Source organism: Tympanuchus pallidicinctus, unplaced genomic scaffold (genome assembly GCF_026119805.1).
Source record: "Tympanuchus pallidicinctus isolate F22 unplaced genomic scaffold, pur_lepc_1.0 scaffold25, whole genome shotgun sequence".
Lineage (NCBI taxonomy): Eukaryota > Metazoa > Chordata > Aves > Galliformes > Phasianidae > Tympanuchus > Tympanuchus pallidicinctus.
The window spans coordinates 7,847,224-7,862,711 of record NW_026294742.1 but is presented as its reverse complement, the minus strand read 5'-3'; positions in this window follow the sequence as shown (position 1 = coordinate 7,862,711).

Here is a 15,488-nt window from a genome sequence, read left to right as displayed (position 1 = left end):
ATCTCTGTGCAGGGTTCTATTGGCTCAGCAAGGGACATATCTAGGGTCAGGTGTTACCTTGCCTGGAGCTTCATGTGCCTAAGTGGAACAGAATGGCCCCCAGGCCGTGGGGAATCTCAGCTTCAAATGGAAATAAAAGCCAACCCCACGCTTAACCCAGCCAGCAGAGCCCATTACACCTCTGTAAAAGGAGAAATGCACAAGAGAGAAACTCAGCCACAGCCATTTTGCGGACAGTGGGGCATATTAGGGCTGGGAAATGGTTGCTGACCTCATCCTCCATTTCTTCACCCATGTTCAGTATCACTTCCCCTTACATACCACTTCAGGCTGCCAGCCCACAGTTCTCCCCCTATTCCTGCAGTGCTGGAGACAGAGGCACCCCAAAGCAAAATGTCTGCAGCTGTGTTAGCCAGCCCCACAGCACCCAGCCAGACTATTGCAACTCTCACTGATATTTATTAACTGAAACGCAGAGATCCCTGGATGAAAACTGTAGTGGAGGTGTAGAGTGCCACGTTTCATTAACTTCTTATTATCTTATAAGGGCTTCACTGGAGCCTAGAGGACTGCGTGGATAGTACATGAATCTGGAGAGCTCACTGTCAGCCTCACCTTGTGCTCAAAAATGTGGTGGTGGGAATCTCAGCTGAGGATGGACAGCGTGAAGGGGAGCAGAGCTCAGCGGTGTGAGGGCACTGGTGCTGCAATGTGATGAAGTCACCTTTAATTATGAGGAAAGCCAAAGGCGAAACAAGATGTGCTGGCCTGGGCTGGAGAAGGTGCAGGAAAGCGATGGGCTCTGCAGGTAGAGCTGGAGCAGTCATTCATGAGATGGGAGGTGGCAGTGGATGCTGCTTTTTTAGGGTGCTGCACAATGGCTGCTTGGCTGTCTGCAGCACCCTCCATCACTCCAGCCAACAATATCTAGGCAAGAATGATGGAAGTGCGTGAAAAGCACCAAGCAATTGATTCTGGCTTCAGCCATTTTTGACATTTGCCAGGAGAGATTTGGGTTGGATGTCAGGGACAATTCCTTCTCCAAAGGAGCAGTCAGGCACCAGCACAGGCTGCCCAGGGAGGTGTTCAGAACCATGGAGTTGTGGCACTTAGGGACACGGTCAGCACGCATGGTGGGGTGAAGGTTGGACAGCCACCCTTAGGTGTCCTTCCCACCTGCACCATAACCCCCTCATGCCTCTGGCACCCACAGGATGAACGTGGTGCTGTCCTCCTTCCCTGCCAACTTCTGACATAACTTTGCAGCAAGCAACCCACGGCACACTTTGCACCATTTACCTCCCCCGAAACACAAAGACTGTGCAAAGCACTTTTCTCCTTCCAAACATATCATGGAGATGCAGTAAGCATCTTTGCTTCCTAATTGAAATCATACATCACCTTCTTAAGCGATACTAAATCAGAGGCAAACAGCACTGGCAATTCAGGCACTAATAAACAGTTCTGCTCTGGAGACAGCACAGCTGCCCACACGCACCAAGCCCTGCTCCTGCCCCACAGCCATGGTGTGCATCAGTCCCTCCATTCCCAGTTGCCAGCCCACACACACCCCAGCCCCACAAGCGCAGCCACTCTAAGACAACTTCAGCTTCCAGAAGCCAATCAACGTATTCTTATAACCAAGACATTTCCAGGCTGATGATCTGACCCACTGTTCTCAGGGAGCCAGAACTGACTTTATGTCATTGAGAGCGAGAGAGAGAACTTACAGCGGGTTTTCATCTCCACTTGTAGCAAAAATACTGAGAATCAGAAATAAGCTCTAACATTCCTTTTACTCTCCTCTTTTCATGTCACTCCTGGATCTCTCTCTGTCCTCTCTCTGCTGCTTTCAGCAGATCCGACTTCCTGCTCCAACAGCTGTCAGCATGAAGAAAATACCACCTCAGTCCCAGGGCAGCCTCCCACACTGCTTTCTCCATTACCTCAACCCACCCCACTCCAGCAAATAAGAGTCCTGAACACCGTTATGACAACAGCTGAACTAACACGCTGCAAGGAACAAATGCAACAAATTTACCTCCTCAGAGAGGTCTGATCCTCCACCCAGACCTCACTGATGCTGCTGGTGGGAAACAAGGGTTAATGCCACCCAGCTCCCCTCCATCTCCCCATTGGGTCTGCTCATAGCAATGCCTCTTTGGTTTACCTGTCCTCTGCATAATAACAGTGGTAATTAAGAATAATCTCTGCCAGTTAGCAATTAACAACATTCGAGTGGTTGTATAGGCTGACACACCATGTTCTCACTGCAGCATGGCACACGGGGCTGCACACAGCCAGCAGCAAGGTGGTTCCTCCCTTACTTTGGTTTTCATTTTCCATTCAGCCATTAGAAGAAACCCATTCATCAAAGCTATAGGCTTTCCCTCTGAAAACCTTCAGCGTTTAAAAGCTTTTGACTGAAATATAACATATTAATGGAAGTCGTGATTGCACAGCCCTCTGCTGACCTTCCATAGGCTGAAATTGCTTATTTTGCTAAATTTATTTGCCATCCATTTATCAATCTAAATCTAAGGTGGTTTTAAAGGTCATAAAGCAAACAGCCACTGAAATATGATTAAAGAATATGGAAATAAATTACAAACTCATAATGTTATCCCTTCCTGTGACTTAGTGGCAGAAGCCAGGATGAAGTATGGGAACTTGTTTAACATCTTATGTATTTGGGGATCCATCCGCCTCCAGAGGACTGCTTGAGCTCCATCTATGCAGCGTGCTGCTCTGTGTGCTGAAAGGAGCACCACGAGAGCCCAGCTTGGGCTCAGGAGCACGCTGAGAGAAGCCTTTAACTTTCCTTAGAGGGTAAACTCTCTCTGTGGTGACTAGACTGCATTTATTAACAGGGGGGTGTGAAATGATGCTGGGAAGTTACTTCCCATTGAATAAGCAGCACACTCATTGCCATGTTCGGATCCCAGACTGCTCCAAAGCAGTTAATGGAGCATCACAACAACGCGACACCGCGTGGCTCGCACCAGGAGCACAGAAGGTTGTAGGAAAACAAAGCAAATCTTCATAGCTCCCATCTGGAGGAAACGAGTAAAGGTGAATCTTAATGTGAAGCGTCAAGGAGTGCAGAAGGTGTTTGGTTATGGCAACATTATGTGTACCGAAACAACGGGCAAAGATTGTTGTCTGCAAAAACAAGCAGCCTGCTGGAGTCAGGCATTAATCCCTACATGTCATTGAAACGGTTTTGACTTTATTACAAGAAGCTTCAGTGCAATGACTGTGCAGCCACTGGTGAATTTTAATTCTTGATGAACCGGTAATTGCTGCGCCCAGCAGACGCTCATAAGCACATATGCAACGTCTGCTTCCCTGCAAAAATCCAACACCGGCTCCAGGAGCACGGTGCCATTCCTGCTCAATATCCATCAATTTCCCAGGGAAAGTTTCTCCATGCAACAGAAAAGCAGACGGTATTTTTTACAGCCAGATCTATAGAGAGCTCCAAATATTCTGCCACGAACAGCACGGGCAGTGCCAGCAAATGGAACAAAACACACAGAGCAGTTCCTAAGCTCTGATCACTTCCCGCTGTTGGTTTTGGTGCCTTTTCTCTCTACTCTACATTGTTGAATGAATTATTGATAAAAGAGGGAGATGTGCATAATAGACACTGTTCCGTAAAGATCTTTTTATTAAAGACAACAGGATGAAGATAAAAACAAGGAAGGCAGTAAGAAGACAAGATGAAAGCAACAGCAAACCCAAGGGATGAGCAGGAGGGCAACTACCAGCTATCACAGCCTCTACAAGGGTGCTGCACAAACTGGTGGCTGTGAAAAATACTTCTGTGCCCCAAAGCACTGTGCTGCAGGCAGGAATGTAGCCTTGCAGGTGGGATCACAAAATGGTTGGGTTGGAAGGGACCTCAAGGATCACCCAGTTCCAACCCCCCCACCACAGGGAAGGGCTGCCAACCACTGCATCAGGCACCAGATCAGGTTGCCCAGGGCCACCTGATCCAACCTGGCCACAAACACAAGACCAAGAACATTATAAATGTGCATTCAAGCACCTCTTTAAGATTGATTTACCCCTAGGTTCACTGCAAAGCAAAGAATCCAAAGGCTGTCTTCCAAAGCCTGAGCTTTGGGGAAGCTTTCTGCTCCCCTGTGCACCCTACAAGTTGATCCCTGCCTCGCTGCCTTCCTGGTGCTCAGCCAGAAGCTGAGGACACACTTGAGCCCTTCCTAAAGCTCTAAAAAGGATTTTCTCTGCTGTCTGGGTCTCGTTGCTAAATTCGTTGGGATTTCTCCATTTCAAAGACTCTATCATTAGAAAAGAGTGATAAACCTTGTCAGTGGGTTCAAAGTTGCCAGAAGAAGGGATACATCCTCATGCAAACATGTATGCTGCAAGATAACACGAGTGTCATTTCTCTAGGAAATAAGGCTAAGCAATATAAATCGTTCCAAGCTGTGACCTGTATTACTTATGTCAACTCTCAGCCAGCTTTTAATACTGCACTCTGCAAATCCAAACTGTTCTGGGCTTAAGAAAATGGAAAGGGACCAGATGTCGGGTAATTGATTTTACTGACAGAGATCCAGAGGAACGTTCCAGCAGATCAGACCCAACATTTATAAGACATTTCAGCAATTTCTCCAAGTCCAATTAGCAATTGATGTGTAATGCATCAAAAAAGCCTGCAGTTAAGGAGAGTTTTCCTATTAGCGCTCTTGTTACCTGCAGAGATTGACGTGTTTTCAGTTTAAAACGAATTCTGAAAAAATGTATTTAAAATAAGGGTCAAGAGAATGACTGAATAGGCATAAACAGCATTTTATGGCTACGTGTAATAGAGCTGTAGCAATAAAAAACTGCGAGTTAGGAAGAATGCACAGTCGTTCTCAATTACTGGATCACAAAATTACATCTTGATTGACTCCTTCTCTTAACGCGTGCACTGGCCGACAGGGTTGGATCAGAGAATTTCCATTGAATATATTAACATTTATTTTAAAAAATGATCAATTCTGAAGTTATGAAGTGCCTCATTAATTTACTACGGCGCAATTTACTGCCTGGGAGCTAACCATGACTGCAGCCTGGGACAGGGCATCCATCCATGAGCACAGCACACAGAGGGTGCTTGCTTGGTAGTACAGCTCCCTTCGTCTGCACTAATAGCCACATCAATTAAAGCCCATCTTCAGGAAGTACAGCTTTCTTGGACAAAAGTTCTTTCACCTCACTGCTGAGGTCTTCCAGGCTGCCAAGATCTCGGTAGGAATTGGGAAAAGAAAAAAAAAGAAAAAAAAATTCAATTATTGATGCTGCAATCCGGTGCCTGCAACAAAGCTGTTCACCATCACAAAGCCTGGAGGGGCCTCCCCAGCATCTGGATGGGAGCACTGCTCTGACCCGTGCACCCACTGCTGCCCTCCCAGGAGAGCCTGGCACACAGGAGGACTCCCAGCCGTCGCACTTGGGTTCAATAGCAGCCAGCAGCTTGCAGCACATTTGGTTCCCACTCGGATTTCCCCCAGTCGTCTCCTTTAAACATTTTGTCTAACCACAGAGGCTCAGCTTTAGTAAATTGCCTTACTCCTCAGCTGTGCAGCAGCAAACCTCCCTGCAACACAGCTCCCACAGCCTCACCAGGGTCAAAAAAGACAGAAATTCTGCTGGAGATAATATTACACAGATACTGAAAACCAAACGCTGCACCCTTGGACAACATTCCTCAGCTGAGCTCCAGTTTTGCCTTGGGTATTCCCAAATCCCACATTTTCCTTTCCTCTGCCATGCCTGAATAGTACCAGACGGGCTACCAATGGTGTAACAAGATAACATTTACTCTTATCTATGGGGAGGAGGGGAAAAATGACTTCCATTTACCTCCTATTAACAGCAAACCTGAATCACTGCTAAGTGCTTATGTAGTGGGATATGGTGCCATTTTCATTCCTTTTGGCTTAACCAACAAATTCCTCTGCTCAGGAGGCCCAGATCCTTTGTCTAAGAATAAGTCCACAGGTCAGTAGCAGAGAGAAAAGTGGGAGGTTATTTTGTTTTAAAAAAGGGAGTGAGGGAGAAAGGGCAGAAAGTGAAAAAGGAAGAGGAAAGCAGCAGGAGAGATGTTTAAGGTGTCTCTGAAGCTGTAATGCCACCAGCTCACAAACTTTGCACAAGCATAAACCCACACAGCTGGAATTTCTATGGCAACACTCAGTGCTGTTGGCAGAGCGAGGCTGGGAAGGCATCTGATGGAAAGCATAGCTGGCAATGACAAGGCAGAGCTTGTGTCAGAACCCAGCATCTCACACAGCCTCTCTGCGCAGAGGTATGAGGGCATCTCTGCAAACTCAGCAGCAAAAGGAGTGATTAAAAATATCACTTGTTTGCTAATGTCACTGAGTTGTGAATCTGATCTCAGAGACCAAATAAACCTCTTAAAAGGAATTTACCCCCATTTCCTTTACACCAACTTCTACGCAGATGCATTTGCAAACTCCTCTCATTTTGTTTCCCAGACACTGGGAGCTCAGGAAAAGCACTGACCCAGTGCTAATGGACCAAGAAATGCCTTCTGAGAAAACAGATTAATATCTTTTTCCATCACGAAAATTGCTGGCAGGTATTCATTGTGTGTCAGCACGTCTGCAGGCAGGCCTGAGCAGCAGGCTTCCTTCACAGGAGCACGATCAGAAAGTTCTGCTTGCACCAGGCTCACCTCCTTGCTGTGTTCCGTAATGCTTGTTCTTTATGCACAGACAGACAAGGGGAAAGCAAGGTATTATCTCATCACCAACACTGACACAGTTCAGGCACTAAATCCTGCTGAAGAGAACATGCATCAAAATATTCATAACTTGATTGCATGAGAAGAAACTAATATTGGCCTGCAGCTTGGAGAGGCATTGTCCTGTGACATTCAGGTGGGGAAGACCAGAGCGTGCCCTTCAAGTTTTATGACTGAGGCCAAAACTTGCCAGCATTTCATTATGATCTTATTAACGTTATGAGATCAGGGGGAGGGAGTGTGGCAACAGGCAGAATCGAATTTTATTATTATTATTTCAGCTATGTACCCATAACAAATCAGCTCTATTATGTCCCAGGGCTTTCTTTTTGGCTCTCTTAAGCTCATTGCCACTACATAACCTCCAGCTGGCTTTAAATCTGACTGCTATGTGCCATTTTCCTATTTAAATCTCCTCATTTTTTATCGGTTCCATTTTTTAAACGTATAATTTACATTTGGTTCCCACTGGCTATAATGAAATGTCCAGGCGAGTCCTTCCCACAACAGGAGGAAACCTCAAATGAGTTGATTGCTGCTTAGTTCAGCCCGAGTCACAGGGGATGGTAAGACCCAACTAATCCAGGCTACGAGAGAAATTTGGGCATTTCAGACTATTTCAGCTGTTCTGAACAGACCTGAGACTGCTGGCATTGTGTTTCTGCACACATTCAGATCCTGGATATTGGCCTTTTTTCCATTAGAACCAGGCAGACTGTCCAGGCCCACGCCTTTGGCTGCTGCCCACTGCGGTGCCTTCATGCCCTAAAACACGACCCTGACATCTCAACACCCTGTGCCTGAACACTGAGTTCTAATGTCTGCTTTGAGCAAAGGACTCATCCTCCTCCTTCAGTTGCTCCCTGGAGGAAAAAGAGGAGCAAAGTCTCTGGTGTAAGTCACTGCTGGCAAATGAATTCTTTCATCACAGTCATAGAATGGTTTCAGTTAGAAGGGACCATTAAAGACCAACTGCCCTGCAATGATCAGGGACGCCTACAGCTCCATCAGGTGCTCAGCCTGAAAACTTTCCAGCAATTAAAGGACCAGACATATTCATTCACTGGATGCAGCCACCTTCTACTAAGTCCCACGCAGCCTTTCCTCCACTGAGTCCCACCAACTCACAGCAGTGATTTGCCATTGCTATTTCTTGCCGCCCATCCAATTTTGGGACAGTTCTGGGCTGAGGGCAGCCCGTGTCACAGCTAACAGCTTCCAAATGAGGTCAGACATAAGGTCCACCCAACAGCTGTGAACAGGAACCAACCCACAGCCTCACAGGGCAAAGTCCTCCCCGCACACATTTCTCACCTTCTGTAAAACTGACAGTTCTGTGTTCATCCTCCCACGGGGTTCAATTCTTCATGGCCCTGTGAAGCTCTGCAGATATTTACCCACATGTAAAACACGTGCAAGACAGACACCAGAACTCAGTGCTGGGGCTGCAAACCCCACAGCCACTTCAACCATTCAGCAGTTCCCTCAGTGCCTGCTGATATTCACATCCCTGCCTGACACACAGGTTTTGTTACGTTTTGTGGTAGCGTGGCTTCCAAAATTCTATTGCCAGGTGCTGGGCTATGATTAAAGCATTTGGCTTTCCATGGTAACGTTACCCATCTATAATCTTGTTTCTTAGCAATATCTGAGCCAGCTGTACCAGTAATTTCCTTTAATAACAAGTCTTCAGGAATCACTGTGCCCTTTCAGCCTCAAATCTGAGGCAACACGTGATTGACAGATATCACAGCTTTCAGGCAATTAAATATTCTCAGTGTTCAACCAAGGGAAAATAATTGCAGGCTCCAGACCCAGGCCCCTTACTGCAGGTTGGAGAACACCGAAGGGCTGTTGAGATTCATCTTCCAAATATTTGGGTAGCCTGCATTACAGATCCATTCCGATAACCATACGGCCAGGCAGCCCATCCGTTCAAAAATTAAAAGGAAATAAACTAATTGGATGCTGAACTCTGCACACAGCCAGTCTCTGCATGCAAGGGATGCCAAAGCTCCCTGCTCCATCTCCATCTAACTGGAGGTAAAATGGAACTCCACCCTCAATTGCACAAAGCAATTAAGCATGCTGCGTTAATTAGTTACAGCAATGATGATCTTCTCGACAAGGGGCGTGCTATTCCTTGCAAATGGTGCTGCCACAGAAGTGTTAATCTCTTTCCTTTTAAGATTAAGCTGCCTGAGTGTAAATCAGCTGCTGCAACCACCCCAGAAATACAAACTGCCACACAGACACCACAGCCAGAGGCAGGGAGATGAACTCTTGCCATGTTTTGCCGACCAGAGAACCCTGCAATGCTTGTGAGAAAATCACCAAGAATCATAGAATGGCCTGGGTTGCAAAGGACCACAATGCTCATCCAGTTCCAACCTATGTGCAGGGTCACCAACCAGCAGCCCAGGCTGCCCAGAGCCACATCCAGCCTGGCCTTGAATGCCTGCAGGGATGGGGCATCCACAGCCTCTTTGGGCAACCTGTGCCAGTGCCTCACCACCCTCTGGATGAAAATCTTCCTCCTAACATCCAACCTAAACCTCCCCTGTCTCAGTTTAAATCCATTCCCCCTTGTCCCATCACTGTCTACCCTCACAAACAGCCGTATCCCCTCCTGTTTATACACTCCCTTCAAGTACTGGAAGGCCGCAATGAGGTCCCCCAGAGTCTTCTCTAAGCTAAACAAGCCCAGATCCCCCAACCTTTCCTCATATAAGCAGCACCCTGTCAGCTCAGCTTCACTACTTCCCATGGTGTGAAAGCATCTGCAGCACACCACAGCTCTGTACTGGGCTTAAGCTTGTAGACAGCACTGTAATACAATTATTCACAGGAAATCATAGAGCCACAAGGAAATGCTCGGTGTCGCTTTGCAGGCAGCACCACGGATGTGCAGCTCTGCAGTCTGACACAGCTTCAGCCCCATTATTGTGACTGCAGCTCAGACAGCACCCAAGAGCCCATCCCCAGCAGAGATCAGTCTGAACCAAATCAAGCATTTTGCCAACAGCAGCTGAAAGCTAGCCAGGCTTTATTGCATGCACGTTCTGCCTATCGCATTGCTATCAATCAGCAATAAACACGTTCACAGCACATACCAGTGGCCAACTGGGATTCGGAGCCTTACACTCAGAGAGGACACTTGTGTGGATGGACTGGAGAACACAGGCCTGCATTAGCAGCATCTCCTTCCCTTCTGTAACCACAGCTGTGCTGCTGTAAGCAGCCCGAGGTGCACAACAGCACACTGTGTCCCAATGGCCATCAGTGGGCACAGGAACGGGAAATAATGAGGGAAGGCCGTGGCCCTTTACAGCCCAGGGCTGCAGGTGAGCATCCTGCAAAGCAAGGAGAGCTTTGTCCTTCACATGGCACCGAATGAAGCATGTCACTCGGCTGGCAGGGCTTCTGCACAGCATATCCCCACACAGCCTGGCCTTCTCCAGAGCTTTTGTAATTCTCTTATCTTTATTTATAAAGAGTTAATCTGCTTAAAGTAAATAAGAGATTGGAGTTCACATAGAAAGCCCTAAAATTTGTTAGAATAAATGAAAAGGAAGATTCAAATTCTTATGCCACAGGTTCCCATAATCCCAACACTGGGGCAGCGTGGGCTGGGCCATGCAACCCCCATTTCTGTGCAAAGAGCAGAGCAGGGAAACACCACACAGTCACTGGGCTGTGGAATGAGAACAGAACTTCATGTGATCCCCAATGGCAGCACCCAGCCCAGCCGGCTGCAGAGCAGGATGCTGTGGCTGCAGATGCTCTCTTCTGTCTGCAGGTGCTCTGCTTCCCACTGCTTGGGTCACCTCACGTCTGCCATCCAAAGAGAGCCTTGTGACAACTTTTCCCATCTCTCCTCTGACACCTGGGTGCCTCACATTGCAATTGTTGCATCCAAGGATTTGTAGCAACTGCAGTAACTCTGAGAACCACTCACTCTCACACTTTCATCTCGGGGTCAATGTTCTGCTGGAAGCAATGGGCTTTCATGTGCCTTCAACAGAGGAAAACAGCAGAGGGTTTGGGCCCTGGGTTTATTTGTTTTTTCCAGGTTTGACAGCAATATGTGATACATTGCATCTCTCATTTTTGTTGCAAACCTCCGACCACTGATTTGCACAACAAACAGTAAACATCTGCAGAAAAACCTGGGAGAGTCCCCCTCACCAAACGGAACAAATGGTGACATTCAAATATTCTCACTCACAAGCAAAAAGGCAGCCTTTAGCAGAGCAGATCTGAAACCAGCAAGATTATCCCCCCAGAGATGCGAGAATATGTTTAGAAAAGCTTTTAAGTATCTCAGGAGCAAAGGGTTATTTGAAAACCAACGTGTCAGTCAGACGCTCTGACACAAACATGCTGCTTCCATCAACACTCCTATAGTAAATATTTCAAGATAATCTTGCTCTGAAATACAGAACATCGCTGCTTTATTCAGAAGCCTTCACTGCTGCTGCATTGGTGTGAGCAGCCAGGGGGGCTGTGAGTGGGGCTGCTTTGGGCTGTGCTTTGCAATGGAGGTTCTGGAGAAGCAGTGGCATTTCCCCCATCCTGCAGCCCCCCCAGAGGGGGTTCAGTTTCTCACAGCACGTCCCTGCTTTCCTCCTGATCCTTTGCAGACCCTGAACCCAAAGCAACACAGGGAGGGCTGAAGACCACCGTGAGCCCTCCCTGCACCTCCAACACAGCTGCCACAATAGGAACTGATTTCATTCACAGTGCTGCACGAGGTGCTCAGTTTAATTGAGGCTTTTTATTTTCCCTTCAGTGTTTTTTGTTGCACCAAACGAGTGGGACTGTTTTTGAAGCAAGGTGCAATCCAGCTTGAGAAACAGCAGCACAGATCAGACCATCACCTCTGCAACCTCAGCCCTCAATTAGCCAAGCATCTGTCTGCAGTTGTGAGCAGAGGGAATTAAGACAGCAGCCGGGGCACCAAGAAGGCAAAGTGCAGCACCATTCATCTCAGTGCACTGAGTGCTGCAGTTGTTATTCCCACTCGTGCCCATCCATCCGAGCTCAGCCTGTGCCAGGTTGTTTGATAGCACCACAGGCAGAGTGGGAGCTCTGGTAGCATCCTTACCCTTTATTGCTATTAACAGCAGAACCTGAGGAGCTTCTCATGACTTTACCCCAGGAAGCACCACACCACATAGCCCTAAAGGAGCTACAGCTCTTATATTAAACTAATACAGGGATTTCCTGAAGTCAGTTCAGAACTTCTCCACTCCCACACAGCATGATCAGGTACCTGCAGCCACCGTGGTCCATTGCCCACCCCTGTGCCACTGCTGAGCCTCAACATCAGCTCCAACTTATTCCAAAGTCTCAATGCCATTTTCTTAATGAGCAACCACCTCTGCCACAGGTGCTTCCCCCTCGGGCTCCAGCTCTGTGCCCAAAGAGCAGCACTAACAGAGAAAGAAAGGAGGACAGGAATCAGGAGGTGTGGGGGCTCCTAATGGTGGGTTATGGTCATTCCCTGATTCCCAGCAATTGGCTCCAGCGCTGCTGCTGGAAGCTACAGCTGACTGCAGACATTAATCACTGCGCGGAGCAGCCCGGAGTGCAACAGTTTGCTCAGCTGTGCCGCACAGGCACGTAATTAGGTGAGCTAATTACTTACAGACACAAAGCAACCACTTTTCAGACACCAAACACAACAAAGAAACGGGCATTGGCAGCATGAATACAGACGGCGTGTTAAGCACAGGCAGCCTCCCTAAATCCGCGTGCACTCACACGTGGCCCTCGTTTGGGTATTGCTGTGGGAAAGGTGAGGTGCTCTCAGGTAACATTCATCACCTGATACCGCCACAGTTAGCATCATTTTGCTTTGCAGCCACTTCTCCATTCCCACACAGGGACTTCTGGGCAGGTTGGTGCCTTATGCCCATGCCTTCCTCTTGTGCTACAGCACGAACGCACGCTGGCTAGAGAAAACGTTTCCTGAGAGTTCGACAGCCGCGATGTTGGAGGTTATTTTGCTGTGTCGCACAAGAGTGAAACAGTTACAGACGAACTAACGTGTGAAGTGTGAGAGCCACGAGTCGCTCGGGAAGCAAAAACGGAGCTCCGGGGACGCAGGGATTGGAGTCCCGGCACACAGCAGCGCAGCCGCTTCTGGGATCTGGCATCGGCGCGGCGGCAGCGCCCCCTGGTGGCCACGCGGGGAAATGCCCGGGGGACCTGAGCCCGACGGAACGGGCTGCCGGACCCACACAGCAACCCCAAAGCTTTTGCACCATAAGAAAGCTTTCCTTGTTGCCCCTTACCCCAGCGATGACAGCTCCAGAGATCACCGCGCGATAATCAAATATGGGATTTTATCAGAAGCATTAAGGCTGAGTGCAAGTTAACCTTAACAGGGACATCCTGAAGTGAGTCCTTAATATCTGCCATAATGCAGGAAGCTGCGCCCTGGAGGCATCCCAGAATATTCTGCTCGCTGTTCCCCCATGCAGAGGGGCGGTTATGTGGAGGATGTAACCACTGCCTCTTCCTTGCACACATTTCAACGTGATTTACAGCTTTGTATAGAGTAGATCCACTTTCATTTAATATTTAGTAATGAATGCACCTCAATAAGGATAACACGACCTTTGTAGTTTCGTTTTAATAAGGAGAGGAAATCACCGAGATTAGTGATTTTCAGTGTTAATAACTTTATAAGGTAATAGGCCTTGTAATTAAAAATAAGTTTAAGGAGATTACTAAATGATTTTGATAATGATTTAAAGACCAATTAGAGAAAAATCTCATTCTTCTCTTTCTAATTAGGTATATTGCAAACAGCGAAGCTGAGAAGTTCTGAAATTAACCATTTTTGTTGGCGAGGACGTTTGCGTGCTCTGCATTAGAAAAGATTAACAAAAAGAGCGTCCTGGGCTCCTTAAAGAGTGATTGGGAAAGAAAAGACTCAGGAAGGACGCCATTAGCTCTGCTGCTTTGTGGCATTGGAATCCATGGCCCCGAGGATCGCTGCTCTACCTGCCTTTACACGAGGGTTTAGCAGCATAACGACCCTCAGCACTGCAGGAACGCAGCTTTGATTTGGGAGCTGTGATATTCTGGGACCACACGCACGGCAGCATCCCACACCTCCCGCACCCCTAGAACACAACGCAAGGAGTGAGCCCTAAGCAAAAGCGGGTTGGAGATTCGTGATCCTTGGGGTCCCTTCCAACCCCGGCCGTTCTGTGAAAAGAAAGCCCAAAGCAGCCGGCCAGCCTGGCCTGCAGCAACAGAACTCATCATCGTGCTGATACCTCAGCAAGCAGCCATTCACTCAGACTCTCATCGTGTCAAATGCTCATTTGGGGGCTGGCTTTATGCGAGAATTTGATTACAGCTTTAAAGCAGCCAAATTAAGCTTGCTGCTGCTGCAAGACAAACATCCCATCTCCACCCTGAAAGAGACGATTACTTTGGGCCAGCTCGGCTCTGCTCTACCTGCACAGTGAGGCGGTTCAGCGTAACAGGGCGACTGAAAACAAAACTAGGGAAAAGATTAAAAGAGCAAATCCCGGGCTGAGCACACACCTACCTTGAGGGGCAGGGATGCACGGCGTGGGGACGGACGGACAGACGGACGGACAGACGGGCGGCCACAGCGCGGCCCATCTGGCGACGCAGGAGCTCAGGACCCCGCGCGCCCCGCCGCTCTCCGCCTCGCTTCTCCCTGCACGTTTCCTGAATCAGGAGCAGCTTTCAAACTTCCCGCCCGCCGTTGCAGCCGCCTCGCGCCGTGCTGGACGCCCGCTCCCTTCGCGGCGCTCCGCAGGGTCGTCACGGCGCTCCTCTTCTGCTCAGCCTGCGCGAGGAGAAACAAAGCGGCCCGTTTCCCTTCCCGCTGTTTGTGCAGCGCTGTAGGAACCCCGCACTTTCCATCCCCTTCGTCCCCCGTAACTCTCAGCACCCAGCTTAAACAAAACCTCGCTCTGCTCCCCAGCAGCTGAGGACGGCTGGATGCGGTGAGCTGAAGGAAAATCAAGCTATTTTAAAAGAGCTTTTTTCCTGGATAGTAAAAGTGAAACTTACCATTTGTTTCAACAATCCCCCTCGTTGTTTCTTCCTACATTCCACAGAACCCAACTAATGAGAACCTACGTAAATAGAGCCTCAACCTTCCCCTCGAGAAGTTAAATGGGAAAGCTCTTCACCACTATTTTATGCCTTTTATCAGAATACAGATGGAAGCCATAATTCACCTTAATGCGAGAAAGTTCCCTTTCCGCAGTGAAGGAACTCATCAGACATTTCTTGTTGGCAACATCCGACATAAATCTGTTTGCTTTTTCCTCTATTTGATCTCAGCACCTTATGCATTTTTCATTGCCTGCTCTTAATTTTCCACGAGCAAATTCAATTAAAGAAATTAAAAAGCAGTAGTTGAGCCCTGATTACCTCATCAGCAAATGGCTCTTTTAGTGCACCAGGGATGACAAACAGCCCGCTCTCCTGGTGGGACTGCAGCCTTTACAGAATTGGATCATGTGAAACCTTTCCCCTTTTATTGGTGCTATCAGGAAGCAGCACATCAAGCCACCCAGACAATTCATCAAGGTGCTTCCCCTGCACAGGCAGCACTCCAAGGGTTATTGTGAATGAAAAGATTTCCTTGTGTAGCAATTGGGCAGATCGATACGGGGGGGAAGGTGTTACAACAAAGGTGTGACGACGG